This window comes from Somniosus microcephalus, chromosome 9, assembly GCF_052327205.1.
Source record: "Somniosus microcephalus isolate GS21.2 chromosome 9, FLI_Smic_1.0, whole genome shotgun sequence".
In the NCBI taxonomy this organism is placed as follows: domain Eukaryota; kingdom Metazoa; phylum Chordata; class Chondrichthyes; order Squaliformes; family Somniosidae; genus Somniosus; species Somniosus microcephalus.
In genome coordinates this window covers 182,473,917-182,479,916 of record NC_140995.1, presented here as the reverse complement: position 1 = coordinate 182,479,916, position 6,000 = coordinate 182,473,917, and positions in this window count along the sequence as shown.

The following is a 6,000-nucleotide window of genomic DNA, read 5'->3' as shown; positions in this document are numbered from 1 at the left end:
AAAGGAGGCAGGTACCCGCCCCGCTCTGGGACCCGCCTACCCGAGGCGGGAAGGGATTAGTGCCAATTAACTGCCTGTTAACAGGTAGTTAACAGGCAGTTTTTAGCCTAATCCCTATTTTTGATGCAGAAGTGTGGGATTCCCGATGGCTCCAAACCACGCCAAGTTAGAGGAGGCGGGCCTTCGGGTTGAAGGACTTGGAGGGGTCGAGATGTCGGTGTTCAGGTGAGTGATGTGTGCATGAGTGCAAAGGTAAGTGTGTTTCGTGTGTCTAAAGTGATTAAATAAGTTTTACATACCTTTTCTTACCTTTTCAGCCTTCCTTCCTTTAGGTTCCGGGAGTCCCTCATCTCACCGGCACAGAAAGCAGAATGGCTGCGAACTGTCAAAAGTGACAGCCTGCAGCTTTCTGTACAGGAGAGATTTCTAACTGAGTCTGTGGAGAAGGACTCAAGTTAGAAGTAAGATTGTCAGTGTTTGACAGCTTCAAACAGCTGTAAAACACTGATATTTCATCTGTCAAAAGCTCTTGACAGATGAAATTTCAGTCTGTGACGTCACCTGTTGCTGGGTGGGCCTTAATTGGCCTGCTGAGCCCGCTGGGCGGGCTCAACAACGTCAATCAAGTTAAAATCGCGTGGATTGGCCGCATCTCGATGGAGGCGGGACTACAACCCCGAAAGTTGTAGTCCCGCCTCCAACCCGACTCCTGAGTTAAATTCCTGCCCAAAATCTCTGGAATCATTCAAGAGGCGTTTAGTTACTGTGATGACGGTTTCTATGGCAGGGTGAGCTAGATGGGCCGATTGGCATCTCTCATCTATACTGATCTTTGTGAAGACAGTGCTGCTTTATAAGTCTCTTGATCTTTGCCAAAATTTGCATGTCTCTTTCTTTAGTAAACCGACATGTAGGGAACCATGCCGTTAGTGTATGTGTGAACAAAAAGAGGTCTCCTCAACAGCTTCAAAGCTCATCACTGGATTTTCACAGCACATAATCAGGACCTTTTTCTCACTGAAAGCTGGGTGTATAGGAACTTATTCATTCATCCATAAACATATGCCATTAACACTGAATTGCTGCATCTTCAATTATTTATACATCTTTGTTGCATTTTTGTCAAGCGCTTTGCAAGTAATTTTCGCCCATCTGTTTCTGCAATAAATTGTTAGAACATTGCACATTACTGAATCTGAAACGGGGCTCCTTTAAACTTCTTCTCGATATGTTCAGATTGCCTAGTAAAACCAGACATGCTGAGAGTGTCAATCCATCTCACCATCGGTCTTAACCCTCAGACTGTCGGCAGGTCAAGGGAAATGAGTCTCAAAGAGCTGAACATTTATTTTTAAGTTTTCAGCTCACAAGTTGCAACAATGATCCAAAAACGAACATAGCAGCAATGAAGCTACGCAGATGTAGCTTTCAAAGTAGTTTTATTACTGCCATATTAGTCCTATAGTTAAAATCAACACCTAATATCTCCTTATGTGGCTCGGTGTCAAATTTTGTTTGATAATCGCTCCTGAGAAGCGCCTTGGGACATTTTACTACGTTAAAGGCGCTATATAAATACAAGTTGTTGTTGTTGTAAAGACAATTGTTAACAAAATTAAGCATTTAAAACCTTTTCCCTCTTGCCCTTTTTTACTGTTATCCCTCATTCTGTTTCTTTTACTCTTATTACTTTAATGTCCATTTGCTTTATCTTTATTTAATATAACTTGTTCCACAATCGGAACATTTTTAATGGTGTGACCTGATTTCCTGAGTTCCCCAGCTCGACGTTTTGAAAGTGGAAGCAACCTCACTACAACCTAAAGTTCACTGCCTCTGCAATCCAGATTTTATCGACTAGAGTATGGAAAATTAAGAATTCTCAGGGTTGTATTGTGTATTTAGAAAGTTGCCAGATTGAAATCCATCACTGACACTTGGAAAGACATTTCACGTTTTCAGTGACAGATAGCTGGTCTTCGTTTTCCTTTGGAAGTCACAGAAGCTAATCTCCTGGCACATTGAACAGCAGTTCGGACTTTGGACATAAGCCATGAAATTTTCAGAAGCAGAAGTATGAGTAACACGTACCAGTATCTGATCGTTCTAACAAGCAGTGATCAAGTGTGACAAAGACATCCACTGTCTCGCAGACTATCAAAGCTTGGCCTTCCAAGTCAGTTTTGACACCTTAATGAAAATGACATGCCAAAGATCAGTCCTCCCCTTCACCCCCCACCCTCACTCTTAAACCTTTAATATTACAAGACTGTGACTCAGCTTCAGTGAAAATAGAAACAGTATTTTACTGCTGAAAAGAGTGTAAAACCTGTTGAATAAAAAGAGAAATAACACCTATGTGTAAGGTGGCAAAGCCTACTAGATAAACATAATGTACTCCATTGTGCTTAAAAAAAAATTTTTTAAACAGACAATTGCAGTTTATTATCAGGTCCAGCAGAAGCTGCTTATAGTTCATCTCCACGTTGATTGACAGAGCAGTTGGGTAAGCTACACAAGATGGCATCTGAATACAGGAAACTTTTTTTTATCCGGCACCGACGGGACCGACGTGGTGCCGGTTCATCAAAAATTCCAGATAACCGAAAGCTATAGTAAAGGATACGGAGCTGAGAGCTCCGTATAAAGCAACAAACCCTGTTGCTGTTCAGAACAATGGCCACAAGTTCCAAGCGTCTCTGTAGCTTAGCAACAGCTGCAGCCACACCCTTGCACAGCAACAGATCGAGGAAGGCAAGTAATAAAACTTACCTGAACCTACTCCTGAATTTTGCTGGTTAACCGAGATTTCCAGTTATTTAGGTGCCGGTAAATCAAAAGTTTCCTGTAGATGTCCCCAACTCAGCTGGCTGCATCATTTCAGAAGGTCGTGCCAAATTGAATAGACAAATATTTTCCTTCTCTACTGAAGGCAATAACTCTTGCTGAGGTACAATTCACGAATACCGAGAGCCCAAGTTCCTATCGCATTGAACCTAGACAGTATGTCCGAACAGGCTATTTAACCATTGGTGGCAGTGCAGCTGAGCCTGATCCTAAGCTCGGTTGTCTAGCTCAATCGAGACACACAGAATTTCCCGCTGAGGTACACACATAAAGCATCTAGCTTTAAATAATGACGTAGGCCACTCACATGGGGAGTTATATCACAAATGGCGAATGATGCACGTGCTGCTGGTCATTATACATGGCAGACTTTGGTTGTTTATTGTTTCAACATTTCCCCCAGAGAAATGTAGACCCTGAAAATTACACTATGGGATACAAGTGCACAAAAGCTTCCTGCATTTTCCTCTCTCTGCATTTATTTTAAATGGGTTAACACCTCCACTAAACTAGCGGAGGGAGGAACCCCAGATGAAGGCATTGCATACACTGGGTTCCAAGATGTAATTTCAGGTCTGCCGAGCATTCTCATCAGCCAGTAAGGAGAGAATCGTGAGTTCACCAAATACCATCACCAAATCAGGCACTCAAGGGCTCTTAGTTCTTCAAACCAACTGACCAATATAGTTTATCTCTTACAATCAGCAGGGGAAATAACACAAACAATAGGTAGCCATTTCCTGAGATGAGATAAAATGACTGACAAATTTTTTGTGACGCCTAAACAAGTGGGATGTTTGAAATGACACTAAATGCAGACTCGCTTAAAAAAAATTAAAAGAAAGACTTGCATTTATATAGCGCCTTTCACAACCTCAGGATGCCCCAAAGCGCTTTACAGACAATGAAGTACTTTTGAAGTGTAGTCACTGTTGTAATGTAGGAACTTAGTAACTAAAGAGATTGAAAAGAATGGAACAACAAAGTAAAATAAGCTCATGCGTACTTGGGAGAAGCAAGTGACTTTGGCCCTATGGTTGCCAAAGCTCTCCACCACTAGAGTTTTCCTCACGTCATTTTTGGATCTGTTGTACACTACTTGATAGAGATTGAGTCATAATCATAGAGTCATAGCAGCACAGAAGGAGGCCATTCAGCCGATCGAGTCCGTGCCGACTATGATTAGTCTACAATTCCATTATCATTGTATCATGCAACTAGCAGGATGATAGAAGGCAAATTAGATGGACCTTGGCCTTTTTTCATCTAGCAATTCTTCTGTTCCAGAAGAAGAACAACATAAGAACATAAGAATTAGGAGCAGGAGTAGGCTATTTGGCTCTTTGAGCCTGCTCTGCCATTCAAAAAGAACATGACTGAACTTCTACCTCAACTTCACTTTCCCACCCGATCTCCATATCCCTTTATTCCCCTAGGGTCCAAAAATCTATCGATCTCAGTCTTGAATATACTCAACAACTGAGCATCCACAGCCCTCTGGGGGTAGAGAATACCAAAGATTCACCACCCTCTGAGTGAAGAAATTTCTCCTCATCTCCGTCCTAAATGGCCGACCCCTTATTCTGAGACTGTGACCCCCTTTAGTTCTAGACTCTCCAGTTAGAAAAGAAAAGCAGCAGCAAGGAGAAGCAAAGAGCTTGGGAAAAATAAACGGCGAGTCATAAATATCGCAGCGTGTCAGTTTAAAAATAACTACCTGTACATTAACAGCAAATAAAGGATCAATACGGGTGGATAACCCAGTGACTCAGTTGGTAATTGCAATGCCTTAGTGTGGAATTAAACAGACAGACCAGGAAGATTTGAGGTTCAACCCTGTCTGGGCTGTGAGCTGAGGAGGCAGTAGAAGTGCTGTAATAAGCATCAGCATCCCTGGGCTAGGAAGGGGAAGAAAGTCAGCAGGGCCCCTGCCTCTGATCACTATCCAGTGGCTCCTGCCAGAAAATGTGTGGACATTAGCTCCTGATGGGCTGGGGTTTGACTGAGCAAGGTAGGAGAGGGTGACTGGCGCCCATGTCACTGTAGCCCAGAACAAATCTCAGTGGCTCCAGGAGAAAGCAGAAGAAAACTGGAGGGAGACGTCATAAAGCATTCCAAAAGCAATATACTGTGGATGCTGGAAATCTGAAATAAAAACAGAAAATGCTGGAAATACTCAGCATATCAGGCAGCATCTGTGGAGAGAGAAACAGAGTTAACGTTTCAGATCGATGACCCTTCGTCTGACAAAAGGTCATCGACCTGAAACGTGGGGGTGATTTTGCCAATGGAGGTGAATTGGAGGCGGGACTGCTGCTTGTCGGGTTTTAGTCCCGCCTCCATCGACTTGTGGCCAACCCACGCTATTTTCCCTTGATTGACCTTGTTAAGCCCGTCCAGCAGGCTTAGCAGGCCAATTAAGGGGAAGCCAGTTACAGAGAACATCAGTGTATGACGTTTCATCTGTCAAACATTTTTGACAGATGAATTGTCATCGTTTGACAGCTTTGAGAAGCTGTCAGACACTGACATTCTCTGTTGTTTGGTGAGTTCTTGTACTCAAGGCTCACCAAACCTATTTTCTGAGCAGAAAGCTGTAAAGTCCACGCCTCAATAATACACGGAATTCGGGAGAACAGTTTAACAGGTACTTTACTGAACAAGAGGCAGCTTGAAACTGAAACTACAGAAGCCTGCTAGGGCCTTTTATACAGGGGTGGTCACTGCCGGTACTGCAGTCTAAGACCAGTTATTCCCTTAAAGGTACATACACAACAAAAGCAGATGGCTGTTGCATTGGAGAATGCAGCAACCATTCTGTCATCTCTGTTATTGAGATGCTGGAGCCTCCGGATCCCCAACCTTTGAAGCCTGCAGGAAGAAACAAAGGTAAGTAAACTTTTTCCAACACTTTATACTCACCGCACATACTTACCTCTCCACACTTGCACCCATCACTCACCTTCACAGCGCACTTTTGGGCCCCCGCAGACCCACTGCTTGCCTCGCTGACCCTGGCGGGGTTTCCCGACGTCAGGAAGCCCGCACCTCTGATGGAAAAATGGGGATAATCCTCTTAACTGCCTGTTAACTATCTGTTAACAGGCAGTTAAGTGGCTGTAATCCCCTTCCCACCTCCAGGAGACGGGACCC